Source organism: Xenopus tropicalis, chromosome 7 (assembly GCF_000004195.4).
Source record: "Xenopus tropicalis strain Nigerian chromosome 7, UCB_Xtro_10.0, whole genome shotgun sequence".
Taxonomy (NCBI): Eukaryota; Metazoa; Chordata; class Amphibia; order Anura; family Pipidae; genus Xenopus; species Xenopus tropicalis.
In genome coordinates, this window is record NC_030683.2 from 77001028 (window position 1) to 77019854 (window position 18827).

At 39.7% G+C, this 18827-nt stretch overlaps 3 long non-coding RNA genes across 5 annotated transcripts; all 3 read right to left on the reverse strand.

The window, feature by feature from the left end:
* Positions 1–2490: 2490 nt before the first annotated feature.
* Positions 2491–5864, reverse strand: LOC116412333. 3 transcript variants are annotated; one of them, XR_004223674.1, is made up of 9 exons: positions 5834–5864; positions 5663–5722; positions 4901–4969; positions 4662–4730; positions 4183–4407; positions 3926–4075; positions 3179–3725; positions 2950–3073; positions 2491–2851 (listed from the first exon to the last, which is right to left on the reverse strand). It is a non-coding gene; the product is annotated as an uncharacterized LOC116412333 (long non-coding RNA). The 3 variants fall into 3 exon arrangements; XR_004223676.1 differs by lacking the exon at positions 3926–4075; XR_004223675.1 differs by lacking the exon at positions 5663–5722 and having other exon boundaries at positions 5834–5854.
* A 533-nt stretch (positions 5865–6397) lies between these two features.
* Positions 6398–8364, reverse strand: LOC101733679. The gene is made up of 6 exons (XR_004223677.1): positions 8268–8364; positions 7260–7558; positions 6997–7177; positions 6810–6918; positions 6607–6733; positions 6398–6490 (listed from the first exon to the last, which is right to left on the reverse strand). It is a non-coding gene; the product is annotated as an uncharacterized LOC101733679 (long non-coding RNA).
* Positions 8365–9853: 1489 nt separating this feature from the next.
* Positions 9854–17161, reverse strand: LOC108645411. The gene is made up of 5 exons (XR_004223678.1): positions 17075–17161; positions 11599–11658; positions 11008–11139; positions 10247–10324; positions 9854–10029 (listed from the first exon to the last, which is right to left on the reverse strand). It is a non-coding gene; the product is annotated as an uncharacterized LOC108645411 (long non-coding RNA).
* Between the last annotated feature and the right edge of the window lie 1666 nt (positions 17162–18827).

Genomic DNA, 18827 nt, shown 5'->3' on the forward strand with positions numbered 1-18827 from the left:
ATGTGTTGCTAAATCACGATCACCACTGCACAGTAAGTTCTCTTATAGAAATGTGTTTCCCAGTTAGAGGGGCAAGGTAGCCTTAGATGGGAGTAGGTTCATTTAAATTACCTTACCACTCTGACAGGTTTATGCCCATCGCCAATCTTCAGCTCTGAATCGCTTGCTGTAACCCCATCATCAATCTCCACCTCTGAATCGCTTGCTGTAATGTGGGTGTATATTGTAGCTGTATGTACCATATTCTGTGTTGCTGAACATGTACCATATTACTACTTCAACTACTACTACCACCACCACTTACTACTACTACTACCATTTATTACTACCATTTACCACTACCACTTACTACTACTACTACTACTACCCACTATTACTACTACCACCACCACTTACTACTACTACTACTACCTACAACTACCACTCACTACTACTTACAACTACCACCACCACTTACTACTATAACTACTACCACCACTTACTACAACTACTTACTACTCCCTACTATTTTACAACTACTTACTACTACCACTTTCTTCTACAACAACTAAACTACAACAGTGGCTACTACTACTACTACTTTAACAACTTACTACTACCATTCCTTGTTGCTACTACTACCACTTACTACTACTACTGCTGCTGCTGCTGCTGCTACTACTACTACCACCAATAGCCAATCTCCAGCTCTGAATCACTTGCTGTAATGTGAGTGTATATTGTAACTGTATGTACCATGCTATGTGTTTCTGAATCACGATCACCACTGCACAGTAACTTCTCTTATAGAAATGTGTGCCCCAGTTAGAAGGGCAAGCGGTTATGAAGTATAGTATGTTCATTCATACCTCTTGGTCTTCTGACAGGTGTATGCCCATCACCAACCTGTATTAAACATATTCGATGTTGCTGAATCACGCCCACCACTGCAAAGGTGGTTCTGTAATAGAAATGTCTGCCCCAGTTAGAAAGGCAAGGTAGCAAGGATGTGAGTATGTTAATTCCTCAGTCTTGTCTTTCTAACAGGGGCACTCTCATCGCCAATCTCCTGGTCTGCATCACTTGCTGTTAGTTTTTATTGTTGTACCTGTATGTGTGCCCCAGTTAGAAGGGCAAGCCTGGATGTGAGTATGTTCATGCCAGCTACTTGCCCTTCTGACAGATGCCCACTCATCACCAATTTCAAGCTTCATCGCCAATTTCAAACTGTATGCACAGTGGTTCTCTTACAGAAATGTGTGCCCCAGTTAGAATGGCAAGGTAGCCTTGAAGTGAGTATGTTATGCCCATCGTCAATCTCAAGCTCTGAATCACGCACACCACTGCACAGTAGGTAGGTTCTCTTATACAAATGTGTGCCCCAGATAGAAGGGCAAGGTAGCCTTGCATGTGAGTATGTTCATTCAAGTCCCTTGCCAGTCTGACAGGTGTATGCCCATCGTCAATCTCCAGCTATGAATCACTTGCTGTAACATTATAATATATTGTGACTGTGTACACCATATTCTGTGTGCCCCAGTTTCAATGCCAAGGGTTATGAAGTAGAGTATGTTCATTCGTTCCTCTTGGCATTCTGACAGGTGTATGCCCATTGCCAATCTGCATGCACCATATTATGTGTTGTTGATTCACGCTCACTGCACAGTAGGTTCTCGTATTGAAATGTGTGCCCTAGTTAGATGGGCATGGTAGCCTTGGATGTGAGTATGTTCAATCAGGCCTCTTTGCTCACTGACAAGTGTATGCCCATCACCAATTTTTAGCTCTGAATCACTTGCTGTAATGTGGGTGTATATTGTAAAAGAACTTGATGTGAAATTTAGAAAATTGTGTAAGGTCTACTATCTCCCAGTGCCATTTGCAAATGGGGCAGTCACTATCTTTGGTAAGCACTTTTGCGGCATGATGTTTGTATGGCCATCTTTAGTTACATCTTTAGGTCAATTTTCCTCAGAGCATTGTACAATAAAATCATCATTGTTTTATATCAAGCAAATGCCTTGTGTCTGCATTTTTCTTGCTTTGCTGTACTAGATATAGAAAAACAGTAACAATATTAGATATAATAGTATAAATCTAGTGTATGGGCACCTTTAAAGAGTGCCCTTGAGTTGGTGCTTCTCCCAGCCAAATACATTCTGCGGGTACCAAAATTAGTCTGGCATGTTTTTGGAGGACTAGACTGCTTTCTTTGGAAATTTCAGGGGTCATACACATACAGACAGGCAAATCACCAGTCTTACAGACCATTTCCAGAGGTGTAACCATGATTTCCAGCTGGAGTTATAAATAAAACTCTGTACCCAAAAACAAAGATCCCTGGGTCCCAAAACTGTACAGGTATGCTGTGGATGGTATACAAATGTGGTAAGTCTGGTTAACTTGGTAGAAGCACACCTCACCCAGATCCCCAGTGATGTTTGGAAAGGCATGCAGGGGGCATGCAGGTTGTTTTAACTGACCTGGTGAATTCAAGTTAAGAAGCAGGTATTCAGTAATGTAGCAGTTGTATTTTATTTCAAATTACAAGAATTGCATAACAAAAGAATTAACAAACTTTAAGGATCAGTAAATATTTTATTCCATGGTCCAGAAGGAAGTGAAACCAAAAAACCCAGCCAGTTTAAACTTAAAGAAAAAATTCCTCCCTGACCCCACTTATGGCGATCGGATGTTTTCTCTGGACCAAACTGAGTCTTTAATGTGATGTCATTGTCAATTATTTAAAAACAGAATTAGTCCATGTTTTCAGTTTCTTTCATCTCTGCACTACTGTCCCCACTTATGGCAATCAGATGTTTTCCCTCGACCAAACTGAGTCTTTAACGTGATGTGACAATCTGTCTTGCTCCTAGTCCAAAGAAAAGAAAAAAACATTTAGAAATGATTTAAAATCTGTAGCATAGACACATGGACACAGCATAACTATGCTTGTGTAAGTTAACTCACTGGTCCAGCCCTCCAACAAGACTGCATGTCTCGGTCTCTAGATCTTCATTGCCGTCATCTTCATCACCATAAACATTGTCATCAGTCATGGGCTCTGCATTGTTCTCCTTCTGAGTCACCAGGTCTGTATTAATAAAAAAAAAAAAAAAACAGTTCAGATTTAAAATATGAACACATACTACTATGTAGACACGAGTAGAGTAGATGTACATATACAAATTATACTTACAGGTCCAGCTCTTTAAGAGATCCCTGTGTCTCCATCTTTCCACTACTGTCTGTGCTTCTTGAAAGCTAAAAAAAAAATCATGTATTACAGTTCTGCTGACCAATAGTTCAACAGAGGGGAGACAGGGAGAGAAAGAGAGAGAAGAATTAAAAAGGTGAAAAGTGGAAGTTACTAAGTGGGAAATTTCTAAGTGGAGAATTTTTAAGGGTCATTAAAGTAATTCATCCATAATGGTTTTTCATTTCTTAAAACATCCTGTCTGTTGAGATGTCATTATGATGGGTTCAGGAACACTGTCCAAAGTCTAACACATCTGTCATTCTCTTCATCTCTCCAGTGCTGACTACTTCATAACATATAATGTGTATTGCAATTTTGCTTACATGGGAGAGTAAAACAGAGATAAAACAGATGGTGAGAGACAGTACGAAGAGAATACATGTACTTATCTTTTTCCAGCTAAACATGATGGTGAGCTCCAATATGCTACAATATCCTTCAATCGATGGTGATCTCCAATATGCTTGCTTTCCATCTTTTTTCTGCCCTAAATATATACAACACGTACTGTGTTTAATGATTGATGAACTGAACTGTCCTAAAAGTATATACAACATATTACAAAAGATAGCAGAAGTGTAGATAATAAATGCACATATCTTTTTCCAGCATAAATTCATATGTTACAAGAGAGAAAGATGTAGGAGGTGAAAGTTAAGTCACAGTGCAAACGGAGAATAACTATACTTTTGCAGTTTAGCTTAGATATCCTTCAATGCAATGAAGCGCTTATTTTCTTCAGAATCTCAGGTATACTCGGCAAATTCACATTCCACTGCTCCCTTTGAAAGAACCTCTTAATCTGGGCCTCACTATGTTGCTGATTCTGGAAATACTCTTGTTATTAAAGGAGGAGAAACATCACATTAATACATCTGTTATTGCCCATCCATGTGTAAACAGTGTATGCATAAGTTTCAAAAGTAAATACAGAAAAATCTTACCGGCTACATAGTCCCTTCGCATTAGATTTTGTGTTTTCCACCATCGGTCAGAAAGGTATAACCAATGCTCTGGGGAAAGACTCCTCCATTTGTTTAGGTCTGGAGGATCACAATCTATTCTTAGAGGGAATATCTCTTAAAATCACACCAAACAAATCTTCTCTTGAAAGGCCTGTGTCAATTAACATGTTTTGACATGAACATGATGGGTTAAGTTCTTTTTTCCTGTAAAAACAAAGGACACACATTTACCCGGGCAGTTTTATGTGTTACAGAGAGAAACAAGGGGGGATAGCTGAAGAAGTAAATTAGAGACATAGAGAAAGTAGAAAAGCCACATGACCGGAGGGCAAGTGAGAGCTGGAAAAGAAAAGCCCCAATGTAAAAGGAGGCAGTGAAATAGGATGGAGTAAACCTAGAGGGGAAAAAAAGAGGAGAAATAGGAAGGAGTAAAATTGCAGTGGAGAAATATGACTTACACTTTCTTCTGTTGGTGTGTTTCTGGACGTCTTCTAATTTGTGGCTGGGACGTCTGAGGTTCTTCAGTTCTTTAAAAACAATGTACGAATATTTAAGCGGATTGTTTTATGTTTTAACACAGACAGGGGCAAAGGGGCATGACTGAAGGGCAAGTGAAAGAGCTAGAAAAGAGTAGCCACAAAGTAAGAGGAGGCAGTGAAATAGGATGGAGAAAAATGATACATAAGATAAAACTTACACATCCTCCTGTTTGTGTGTTTCTCTCCGTCTTCTGCATCTTGAATCGGGCATGCTTGATTCTTCCGTTCTATAAACGGAAGAATCTGTGAACACAGAAAGCAGAAAGAAAAAGAAAAAAAAGGATAGAAACAAAATAAAGCAGAGATACAGAGAAGCAAAAAAAAAAAAAAAAGAGAAACTTCCTCTCCCTGATGTTGGTGTCTTCTTGAATTCCTCTCTATTTAAAAAAAATAATAATAATTAAAAAAAAAAAAAAATTATATATATATATTTAACTGCTAATGAGCGCACTCCAGGGTCTTTAGCTTAAAAAATTCGATCTTTATTTCAAAGTTGCCATCATATCAACGTTTTGGCTCTGGCCTAGAGAGCCTTTCTCAAGAAAGAGAAAGGCTCTAGGCCAGAGCCGAAATGTTGATATGATGGCAACTTTGAAATAAAGATCAAATTTTTTAAGCTAAAGACCCTGGAGTGCGCTCATTAGCAGTTAAGTATATTTGATATTTCCCAAGCGGCACCCGGGCACTATTCTACAGTAATCGTGAGTGCGAATCGCTTTTCTGAATATATAATAGATATAGATATAGAGAGAGAGAGAGAGAGATATTGAGCTGCCTTTTCTCACTGGATGTATATACAAAATTACACAGAAAGACAGGCAAAGGGGAAGGAACTGGAAGACGGGAAGAGAAACAGAAGAGAATCCAAGAGTGAGGAGGCGGAATAAAAAGTGAAATGGCAGAGGACAGGTAAGACCTACGCTGCTTCCATTTGGCGTGTCTCTGTATGTCTTCTTGAATGGGATGTGCGTGGTTCATCACTACAACAGGAATGAGAGAATAAAAAACCCAACACATTTTAGAGAAATAGAACCAGAGAAATAAAGAGGAGACATAAGAAGATGTGAAGGAGTGACCACAGGAACACATACTCCACTTCCTGTTGGTAGTCCTCTAGGTCCTATTCAGTTTCTGAAGATGTGCACATTTCATCACTTCTACAAAGAGAATGTAAACAAAAACACATTTAAGAGACCACAGAGAAAAGGAGGCAGAAAGAGTGGGGAAGGAGGCATTGCAAGGGTGAGGCATACTCATCTTCCTGTGGGTGGTACTCTTGGTCCTCAGGGTCACTTTCATCTTCCAAAGGTGGTGGTGGTGTGCATCCTCGGCTTCTATAAAAAGCATGAAGAAAACAAAAATTTTTAGACGGCGAGAGAGATTAGAGAAGAACAAGGAATGCAGAGGTAAAGAGAGAAACACCACATAGAAAGGGAGATGAGACAATTAGATTGTAGGAGGAGGCATACTGGACTTCCTGCTGGTTTTCAACTGGGTTACGTCCACTTTCCAAAGATGTTGCCAGAGGGTTTTCCACAACAGTTGGAGCTTCCACACTTCTTTAAAAAGAAAAGTTAAAATCAATTCTATGTGCAATTGTATTTGTTACACAAAGGAGCAGGTTAAAAGAAAAGCGGTGTGTAAGTTTTACCTTGAGGTGCCTGCTTGACTGACTGCTGTCTGCACCTGCCCCAGAGACCAGCAGATACGCGTGGCATATGTCATCGAGTGTTTTCTCCCGGTAGGACCTAAAATTGGAACACAAAAAAGCAATTATTGAGAAATGGACAGTGAGAGCCTCCATATACAGTATTTCAGACATTCCCCAGTGAAACCTTCTATAGGTGTAGGCTTGACAATTTACCTTCGGTGGTAACGCCACAGGTCATTTGAAACATTAGGAATCATCTTCCCACTTGAAAAAAAATGTCAGTGGGGGAGTTGTCATGCACCAGTCTTGGTCTCACATGTTGATAATACACATCGAACCACTAGAAGCAAAACAATATAATCACAATGCTTTCCTACAGTTGTCTATCAATTTCAACACAATTTTATTTAAATTACCATTTTTCCTCCTCTGTCAATGCGAAATCGGCCACTTGTTGCGTTGCTGTCTTGTGCTCTGCTACTCCAATGACAATCAAACATATCAAACCGTTTTTCATTCGGTGACCTAGGAGAAAGGGTTGTTTTGGAGAATGATTTACTCTGTTAACATTTTACCAAAGTCCTTAAGGCAATATGTACTTACTGACATATTCTGTACAACCCCTGGTCTCTGCAAGTGCTTCAGAACCAGCAATGCCTCCAAGTAATGTACGATCTCAAATTTTATGTTATCTATATCGTCTTTTTTAGCGGCATCCAGGGCTTTCAAAAATGTGGCTTTTGCTGTGGACAATAGCCTCATTATATGGGTCAAGGAAGCGTACCTGTTAAAAAAAAAAAAGTTATTCATGCTTCTAAAAAGCAGAGGGCTGAAAGGAAACGTCAATATAGACCATGTGGTATTACCTTTTCTTGACAACTTCCCACGATATTCCCTTACTGAGACTTTTTTTAAGGGCGTCGGTGGCTTTGATAAAGTTGTTGCAGGCATTGTATATAGATGGATCAGATGAGAACAAATTTGTGTTGTCTATCTGGAAGTTTACACATCACCTCACATGCTTCAAATAGTTGAACAAGGTCTGGTGCGTGACAATCTCTTGCAGTTTTGAGAAAAACTCATTGGTCCTTTGGAGGTCTTTTACAAATGCCAAATTGGCATCTTGTGGGTTCATAAAATACAGGAACCTCGCCACATCTTCCACCTAAAAAGAACACAAATATCTAAATATATAATTATCTATAGATAATTAGTAAGACCAACCCCCCCAGGCACCCCTTGTGGACAAAGGGGGGGGGGGGACTGTGCCCTGAAACCAGACGGGCAGCCTTGGAGAAATACAACACAAGTGCACATAATAAAGCATTAGGGTATTAACAGCATTCTTTTCCACCCCATACCAAGAGCTACCCCATCAATGCAAAGGCTAAGTAAATAAAAACATGATGAAATGACAGGCCTCAAAAAGCTGAAGGAGACATATTAAAGAGATACTGACACTAGAAAGTAAATCTTTTTTTTACATATATCATAACATTGTCTTTGCAAGAACTTTATAATTTTGCCATAAAAATATTTGCGTGAGGCGTTTACATTACCTGTCTGATCCCCTGTGTTCCTCTATGAGGGGGCGGCCATATTTGTCTGTTTGCATTAGGAGCTGTAACTGACAGGCTGGGAAGGGACAGTCAGGTTGGCAAAACAGTCAGGTTTAGGAACTTCAAGTAACAATTACTTGCAAAACCAAACCTGTCAGCAAAAAAACGTCAACACGACCTATAGGTAGCTTTTTATGTATATTCATATTTTGAAAAGTAGTTTTTTCGTGTCAGTATCACTTTAAACTGGAATGAAAATGATGACTAGGCTAAATATTAGAAGTCAATAAACCATTCATTTTGTAAGTTACTCACCTCCTGCTTGTACCTAGTCACACCCAATGTATGGGTCAGGAAATTTGTGAACGCTTTCAGGAGTGGGGAATTCAATGAATGCCGATTGTACAATCAAGCTTCCTTCATTTTCAGTCTTGTTTCGGAAGTCCACTTCATATTCGCAGCCCTGTATTATTTTCAAAAGAGTGCACATAAATATACAAGAATCAGTGCCAGCTATCTAAAATAAAAAGAAAATATTCATCTAAATGCATTGTCTCCTCAAGTTTGGATCTAGATCTCTCTCTTCTAGCAGTTTCAAATAAGTTACCTGCAACATGTTTCTAGTTCTAGCCAGATGGGCTCGCCTGTCAATATCAGCAATATTCAGTTATTAGCTAAACTTAATTTGGAGACTGAGGGTCCGCTGTAAAGCAGGAGCCTGGTCTGCATAACTAAATGTTAGGGGATGATGGATGTTTTTAAATTGGGGGGTGGGGCGGATCTATAAAAAAAAAGTGTATGGTTGAATACAGGCGTGGACTGTGATTAAAAACAGGCCTGGGCATTTCAAGTGCACAGAATCTCAAATGGACACCACCGGCCTACAGTAATATTTGTTAGACTGGAGCAGCCCCCCTTCTCACTACCACTTGCTAGTCACAGAACATGTAAATTAGCATAAAATACAAGTAAATATATTACCTCTGCAAGCTAGGATCTTCCTCTGGGTTGTCAACAATGTCCATGTCTTCTTGCTCTATGTTATCCATGTGTTCTGCTGCTCCTCGCTCCTCTTCTAAACAAATGGATGTTTCTGGTGCAACTGGAACAGCATGGGAAAGGTCTGTTTGTGTTGAGATGTCTATGGCAGGTTGAAGCGACACCACTTCTGTAGTCACAAAGCTGTAAAATAATGAGAATATATACAACATATTAAACAGATCAAGACTTTGATGTGTAAAAGTTGTTAACCAGTTCAGTACTAAAAGAAAGAATCACCTTAGCATAGCAGATTGATCTGGCTCTGGGACTGAAGCAGCAGCAGTCGAGGGTGTTTCTACTGGTTTAATAGTTTCCCTGAAATAAATAGGATACAAGAAGGCTATTACAGCAGAAATGTTTCACATTGACAGAGTCCTTGGTACTGGCAAGATAGTATCCACAGGCGTAAAATAATTAATCACCTTAGCATGGTAGATTCATCCATAGGTTCACTTCTTAACAGACAGGGCAGTGGATAGATTGCTTCTGTTTCTGGAGCCAGTTCTATTGGATTTGGGGCTGAAAAAGCAGCAGAAGTCAATGGTGTTGCCGTTGGTTCACCAGTTTGCCTGAAAAAAATGGGATAAAAGAATGCTATTACAGCACAAATGTTTTGCATTGACAACTGAGTTCTTGGTACTCTAAAGCTGGAATTATAGTATCCCCATATCAAGAGAGAAAGTGGCCCACACAGGTTCACATAAGATCTAAATCAGTCAGGTCCTAAAAGACAGACAGAAAAACACAAGGTTAGGGGGGAAAATTAAGGCCTACATACCAGGGTTTATTCACTACGAAAAAACCTTTACTCTCCAAAAAGGCAGAAAATTCAGCAGGGGAGGTGAGCCTCTCGATATCCTGGTAATCAAATATGGTAGCCTTCTCGGCAATGTTCCACAAGCAACACTGGGCAGTCTGTGCAACTTTTTTGACCTCTTCCAATGAGCTAAATCTCATACATGTCTTCTGTAGATGAGATGTCAAGCATTTGTCCACTTTGAAGCAACAAGGACAAACCAGGGCAACCCAGTTTGGTCTAATAAAAAAAATAATTCTGTGTCAGATAGAAATACAAAATGAGGGGGGCGTGGCTAGCTGCCAGACAGGATGGAAGCAGACTAAAGAGGCTCCGCATAGACCCGCCAGAAAACTGCAGTAAAATCAGCTCCAAAATCTGGGGAAACACAGTAAAAGCAAGGAGCACACCGGAGAGGAAGGGAAGACACCTAAAACATCTGAAAGCCAACGCTTACTCAAACAATTCTTCGCTCCGACGGATCCGGACCGAGAGCAACAGGCTTCCAAAATGGCGCCGAGACGGCCGCGCAGCCCTGTAGAGGAATCAGTGAATCGGTAAGCTCCGATTGCATTACCCTCGCATATTTAAAAACTTTGCCAACTAAAACAGACTTCTCTGATATGGTCACACAAATAAAAACTACTCTGCATACCAGAGTCTCAGAGATAGAGACCAGGAATGGTGCAGTAGAAAATACAGTAGAAGCACTAATAGCTGCTACGTTATCACAAGATAAAGCCATTTACACGCTACAAAGACATCTAGATGATCTGGACAATAGGGGCAGAAGGTGCAATGTAAGAATACGGGGGCTACCTGAACAACCAGAAGGGGGAAACTTACAAAATACTGTTATCCAACTATTTAACCAAATTTTGGAAAGAGAACCCACAAGTCAGATCAATATAGAGAGGGTACACAGGGCACTAAGGCCGTGCGGCCTACCAACGGATAAACCAAGGGACATAATATGCTGCCTATCCCATTTCCCAGTAAAAGAGGAATTAATACAAAAAGCAAGGAAAATAAAGCCATTAATATATATGAATGTGGAGATCTTACTATTACAAGACTTGTCGTGGTATACGCTGCAACAAAGGAAACTAATAAAACCTTTAACAAGTATTTTACAGGAAAAAGGGACAATGTTCAGATGGGGATTCCCCTTCAGCATTCAAGTAAACAAAGATGGAAAACAAATTACCCTTAACTCACCAGAAGACATAGCACCATTCTGCAGAGGTTGCGGCATCGAGGAACCGGACCTGACGGAATGGATGAGATTCTCACAGTCACCTCAGATCCCACCGCTCCCAGGAAAAGAGGATTGGATCGAGGTATCAACACCTAAAAGCAAAAGGAGGAACAAACAAACCCCAGATAAGAGAAATCTAACAGAGGACATATAAAATAAAAACAACTCATCTAACACCTGGAACTCTGTAGATAAGTATACACATATGGCTGATATAATTACTTATGTGACTAATAAGAAATACATGGCGAAAGGGTCGATACAAAGCGGAGAACTTTTGTGACTGTTTCCACCTAGACACAACACCCCCCCAGGGGTACTAGCAGATAATCTGCTATTAAGTCTGAACACTCAGACAAACATAACCCCATTGATAATGGACTCATAAAACAACAGTCAAGAGATATGCTTCAAAAGAAGCAAAAAGTTACTAATGGTTTAAATGGTTATTATAATGTTGCAAAGTTTTTTGATATCAGTAGATTGTATAATGTGAATAGAAGTGCTAAACAAAGGGATATTAAGTGTATGGTACAAAACCTTTTACTTACCTGATTCTATGATGCACAACTTAAATGTGATATCCTTAAATGTAAACGGGATCAATATACCTGAAAAAAGAAGTAAAATAATAAGAGATATGTATAAAAATAAAGGAGATATACTATTATTACAAGAGACACATATTAAGGGTACAGAGACACCACTTAAGAAATTCACAAATTATAGTAAATGGTATACAAGTAACCACCCCACAAAGAAAGTTAAAGGGGTAGCGATTGGTATATATAAACATGTTGACTTTCAAGAACAAGAAATACTAAAAGATGAGGAGGGGAGATATATTGTGGTGAAAGGATTGCTTTACCATACAAAATGTACAATAGGTTCTATATATTTACCAAATAAACAACAAGCATCTAGTCTAAGGAAATTCATGCAAAAACTTAAAGATTTAGGTCTTGTAATTTTAGGCGGAGACTTAAACATGACCCTATACCCAACCCTAGATACATCTAATGGCAAATCTTCTTTACCTTTTTCAGCACTCAATATGGCAAATAGAGAACTATGACAAAACTGCATGATAGACACATGGAGGTACTATAACGGTAAAGATAAAGACTTTACCCACTACTCGCATGCTAAACAGGTATATACTAGGATAGATTACATATTCTTGTCACAATATCATAATGCCAAAATCCAAATTATTTTATGGTCAGACCATGCAGCAGTCCAGATCCAATTGGCAATCCCGAACAGAGTGAGATCAAATTGGCAATGGAAACTGAATAGCAGCTTACTAGAGGACAACAATTGCTTAACTGAACTAAAGAAGGTATTGACAGAGTATAAAGAAAATATCAAAGGGGATACCTCCACAAATTTAGAAAAATGGCAAGCCTTTAAGGCTCTCGCCCGAGGAATCTTAATTAAACATGGCTCAAGATTGAAAAAAACTTTTAGATGAAATACACAAACTAGAATCCAAACGTAAACAGACCCAACAAGAAAACGACCTAAAAAACCTAACAAAATTGAGGCTAGAACTTCATATTTTGAGCAAGGCAATAAAACAGGCAGAATGCTAGCAAAAGCGCTCAAAAACAGACAAAATAACTTAAATATACACAAAATTAAAGATTCTTCAGGCAAGACCCAGGTATTACCACATAAAATTGCAACAGTATTCAAAGAGTATTATGAGAAATTATACAATATAGACAAACGCCAAAGAGAAAATACTAGATTACAAATTAGGGAAAAAAATAAAAACTTATTTAACAAACAAACTACCGGAAATACCACAAAAAGAATTAGATAACCTGGAAACCCCCATAACAGAAAGCGAAATTAAGGAAACTGTTAAATTCTTGAAACTCAATAAAGCACCGGGCCCAGATGGATATACCGCAAAATTTTATAAAGAATTCCAAGATATAATAACACCCATCCTATTACCCTTATTTAATAATTTATCAACCAAGGAGCCTTTGAATAGGGAATTCTTGCTGGCATATATAACAATCATCCCCAAACCAGGGAAAGACCCAGTGAATTGCGGTAATTATAGACCAATATCCCTACTGAATTTAGATCTGAAAATACTATCAAAAATTTTAGCCCAAAGACTAAAACCATTACTGCCAAAATGTATACATAGGGATCAAGTAGGGTTTGTGATGGGAAGGGAAGCCAAGGAAAATACGACCAAGGTAATAAACTGGACAATGTGGTGTGCCAAAACAAACAAACTGTCACGGTCGGCACCCTAAACCAGAACAGATGCCAAGTTCCCTTGTCTCGGCTCGGCTTCACCAGTATTGTGACCGCCTTTGGCTTCGGGAGGAGCCCTCAGCTACTCAGATGCCACCTGGACTTAACGAGGGGGACAAGGCAGGAGTTCTGGCAAGCAAAGGGGCACGACTGTAGATAAAGTCAGTTAGGCCAAAGATCACGGTACAAAATAGGGTTAAACAAGATCGTCGTCAGGCAGGCTAGGTCGGGGCGGGCAGTAATCGAGGATAGTCAAACAGGCAAGGGTCAAACCGGATAATCAATACAGCAGGATGAGACGAAATCGTAGTCGAAGTACAAGCCGAGGTCAGATATGGATAATCAGAATAGTCAGGAGCAAGCCGGGTCAAAAACACAGGAAGGCAACAAGCAGGATACAGGAACGAAATACACAAGGCTCAGAAAGGCACCAGGAATGAATCCTATCACGGGCAATGAGTAACAAAAGAAAGGCCCTTTAAATATTTCAAATTTGGCGCCATTGCGCGCTGACGTCATGCGCCATGCGTCATGACATCATTCGTCAGCGCGCCTGCGCCTTTAAATATGCGGAAGTGCGCGCGCACACTATGAAGGAGCAGGCACAGAGGCAGAACAGCGCGGCGGGCGTCCCCGCCGATGGCAGCGCGGCAGGCGTCCCCGCCGCGCTGGTAAGTGCCTTTTCTTTACATTACCCCCCTCTCTAGGGGGGGCCACTGGACCCCCAGGTTTCCCAGGAAACCTTGAATGGAACTGCTTCCTGAGGCGATCAGCCTTGATGTCATCAACTGAGACCCAAGAGTTCTCCTCAGGACCGAAGCCTCTCCACCTAGTAAGATATTGAAGTTTACCTCTCACAAGGCGGGAGTCGAGGAACTCTTGGATCTCATACTCAGGCTGACCTTCAATCAACACCGGGGGAGGAACAGACTGATGGCGAGTGTTAGCAGCAGGTTTAAGGAGAGAAACATGAAAAGTATTAGAAATTCTGAAATTAGGAGGTAACTGAAGACGGACAGAAGATGGGTTAACTATTGCAATGATGGGATATGGACCAATAAACCTGGGACCCAGTTTGGGAGAGGGAACCTTTAACTTAATATTCTTGGTTGATAACCACACTAAATCCCCCACCTTGTACTGGGGAGCCTCCCTACGGGATTTGTCAGCAGCTTTTTTCTGGGCTAGGGAAGCTGCAGATAGTGAATCATGAACTAGCGACCAGATTTCAGAAAATCTTAAGACAGAGGAATTGGCAGAGGGTACAGGGGAAATAGAGCCAGAAAAAGAAAATGCTTTGGGGTGTAACCCATAAACGACAAAGAAAGGAGACCTCCCTGAGGAGGAATGGGTAGCATTATTGTACGCAAATTCTGCCCAGGGAAGCAGTTCAGACCATGTGGACTGGTTATCGGATACATAGCACCTGAGATACTGTTCAAGGGACTGGTTCACCCTTTCGGTTTGACCGTTAGTTTGGGGGTGATAGGCAGAGGAAAAAGATAATTCCGTCCCAACCAAAGAACAGAAAGCACGCCAAAATTTAGAAACAAATTGAACCCCCCTGTCAGAATCAGGAAATCCATGAAACTTGAAAATATGCACAATAAATAAATCAGCCAGGGTCTTAGCAGAAGGGAGATGTGGAAGAGGAATAAAATGAGCCATTTTACTGAACCTATCGACCACCACCCAAATCACTGTCTTACCCTGAGAAGAGGGCAACTCTACAACAAAATCCATGGAAATGTGAGACCATGGTTTCTCTGGGATGGGTAAGGGGTTTAATAGACCTTGGGACAGATGATGAGATGACTTAGGCCTTTGGCAGACTGAACAGGAACTGACAAAAGTTTTAACATCCTGTTTGAAGGAGGGCCACCAAACATGTCGGGACAATAAACAAATGGTTTTTGCAATACCTGGATGACCCGCCACCTTAGAATCATGAACCTCTCTTAATACTTGCTCCCTAAGCACCTCAGGAACAAACCATTTACCAGATGGGGTTTCAGCAGGAGCAGAAGACTGTAAAGGGGACAATAAGGAAGAGAGGTCAGACCTCAAGGTTGCAACAATTATTTCCCTGGGAATGATAGGAGTGCACTCACTAGAGTCGGAGGAAACTGAGTCGAAACTCCTAGAGAGTGCATCCGCGTTGGTATTCTTTGAACCGGGCTTAAAAGTTAAAGAAAAATTGAACCTTGAAAAGCCTCTGTGCTTCAGTGGCTGCGACAACAAAAAAACAAATATTTTCAACATTTATCTAACATATATTTGTCCAAGCTTTTACATTCCCTATCTGATCCCCCATGTCCCTCTATGAGGGGGTGGCCATATTTGTGCAGTAGATGTCTGTTAGCATTAGAAGCTGTAACTGACAGGCTGAGAAGGGACAGTCAGGCTGGCGTTGGAGTTTTCCAATGTGCAGCTATCGAAATTCGAGTCGCTGTTAAAACATGGTTGATCAGTGCTTGGTACGCTATCTTAGTATATTTTAAAGGTTCTGCCTGCGGTATGGTTGTGATACCATGTATCTAACATATTTTTTCTGTCCTCTGTGCTTCAGTGCCTGCGACAAAAAAACGATTATTTTCAGCATTTATATGCCATATTTTTTCTGGCCTCTGTGCTTCAGTGGCTGCGACTAAAAAAACATAATTTTTCAGGAATGTACACATGCCTGATTTTTCAGGGTTCTGCAACAGCGGCAAAATTGTATCTTTTATGGTCACCGCAGGTGATCAATAAAGTAGTCCAAAACTGGGCCCGCACTGCAGAATCAGTGTTTTTTGGTTCACTTCACTGACATTGAATTGCCTCTGCCTGACCGTGCACGTGCGCACAAGCACGGTGACTGCTAAACACACCACTACAGAAATATTCCCACCGACAGGACGAACATCCTGGAGGTGACAAGCAACTAGTAAAAACTATTATTCGCTCACTTGATGGTATCATTAAAGCTTTTTGCGTTTTTTTCGTTGCAGTAAACGCGGCGTTTTGTCTTTGCGTGTGAACCGGCCCTAACCTTTACACGACTTGATTGGCATGTAGACGCCGGATGTTTTAAAGCAGTTTATTACACAAGTTTAGGAATGTAGTGTGATTTGTGCCCTTTACAGCACAAAACGCAACGCTGTGTCAAAAACGTATTTTTCAGAGACATTTTTGCCCTTGATCCCCCTCCAGCATGCCACTGTCCAGGTCGTGGCACCCTTTAAACAACTTTAGAATCAGTTTTCTGGCCAGAAATGGCTTTTCTAGGTTTTAAAGTTCGCCTTCCCATTGAAGTCTATGGGGTTCGCAAAGTTCGCGAACTTTTTTTGCGAGGTTCGCTACATCTCTACCAATAGGTAGTCAGGAGAAAGAAAGGGGATGCTCTGACTACTTGTTGGCAAGACCAGTAACAAAAAAATGGTCACAATATGGCAAGCAGACAGCGCTGACAAAGTTCTGCAGGCCCAATCAAACCTAAAACTGAATGAACTGAATTGATCAACTACTGTACATAGGCCCACTGATGGGGGGTTTGAACAACAAATATATATGTTTCTTGCATAACTCATGTTCTCCACACCCAGTCAAATTTAAAACAAAAGTGGTACACACATAATTAACAGAACTACTGTACATAAGTCTAACTAGCCATTTCTTATATCCCCACACAACACAGGTAATTGTAAACCTCCCATACATACAGCAAATTCTGTGTAAAGAAAAGTACAAAAAGATAGGCATACTTACTTACGACCTGAAGGTTCCATTTTGATGAAAAAAAATCTTTGGGTAACAAACAAAACAAAAACTCTAAAGATTAAAACTAAGATATTTAAAAATATATATATATATATATATATATATATATTTAAAAAAAACAGAACACAAACTATGAAATAAAAGCAAAACCAATGCAAGGAATGAGCACTGAAAAAAAACTAAGTCTGTCTCCAAGAGCAGTCTCTCAGCAACTAAACTGTTTGGGGAGTTTACACAATTTGAGGAATGGGATCCACCCCTCATTGTTCACTGGGAATAATCCCATTGGCTGTGTACATTTGAATTTGTCCCACACAAGTAAACTGCCAATCACGCTGCAGCATATGGGGGTTAATTGCAACAATATAAATTAGGAAAGGAAATCACATTTTATATTTCACTGATAGACCCTGAACCAATATACAAATAACAGCAAAAGATTCAGTGAAAAATAAAACCACATTTTAATGGCTCAGAGATTTTTTCAAAACATGATACAAAACAAATTCAAATGTATACTATACCACACAGTGACAGGGTACATCCTAGTGCCTCTCCTAACACGTTTTGCACAAAGTGCTTCATCAGAGGAGGTATTGTGTGCTTGTGTGCTGATGTCACTTCCCTTTTATACCAAACAGCATATCCCATATACAGTGTGCAGGGTTAATGCTATACCTTATAGTGAGCATATATTACAATAATTCTTAAGATATACACATTTCAGGGTTTAAAATTACCCTGTATTCAGCATAAGTCATAACAATTCTTAAAACATACATGTTCCAGGGTCTAAAATTGCCCTGTATTCAGCATAGATTATACAAAACCAAATAAAAAAAACTTTATATAACTTATCTATTTTAGAAAAAATCTTTTCAGTAAAAAACTAACTTTTTCAATTTTTCTAACCACTATAGTGGATATTATAGCCACTGTGTTAAAACATCACACACAATAAAATACATTAGTGTAGTTTAGTGCAAATAGTGCAAAGCAGTTAAAACAAAATAAAAACATTTACTTGTTTATTATCTTTTTCTTTCTATATTACTTCAGACCCTGACCAGTTACTCTTAAGTTGTTTCTTTAGACTCAGACCAGTTACCCTTAACTTATTAAATGCCATGGATTGTAACCCTTACTTCTCCTACATATATTATTTATTTCCAAGGTGATACCAAAAACAGTTTTAATTCAAATTTTGTGTTCATCCCCTTTGGTATTACGGTATTTAATGTAAAAATCCACTTAGATTCTAACCGCAACAATTTAGTGACCAAATTTCCTTCACTTCTTTCATCTATTTTATCAATGCCAAACATTTGAAAATGCATCTGTTTGCCTTCATGCGAGTATTTAAAATGTTTGTATAGGGGATTATCTTCATCTTTATTTTTTAATCCTCGCAGATGTTTTGCTAGTCTTATTCTTAGCTGTCTTATAGTCCGTCCCACATATAGGGAACCACACTCGCATTGTAGGCAATAGATGACATACTGTGTTTGACATGATATATAAGTATCAATACTAAATTCTTTATCACTATTTTTACTAAAGAACATTTTTTTATTACCAGTATATTTACAGGCTTTGCAGCATTTACACAGAAAGAAACCTTTTATGTTGCCTAACCAACATGTCACTTTTTTGTCATTATTTCTCTTCAATTTATTTGGGGCTATAAATCCCGCTATTGATTTCGCTTTTCTACTTACAACCCCTGGTTTCATATTTAACT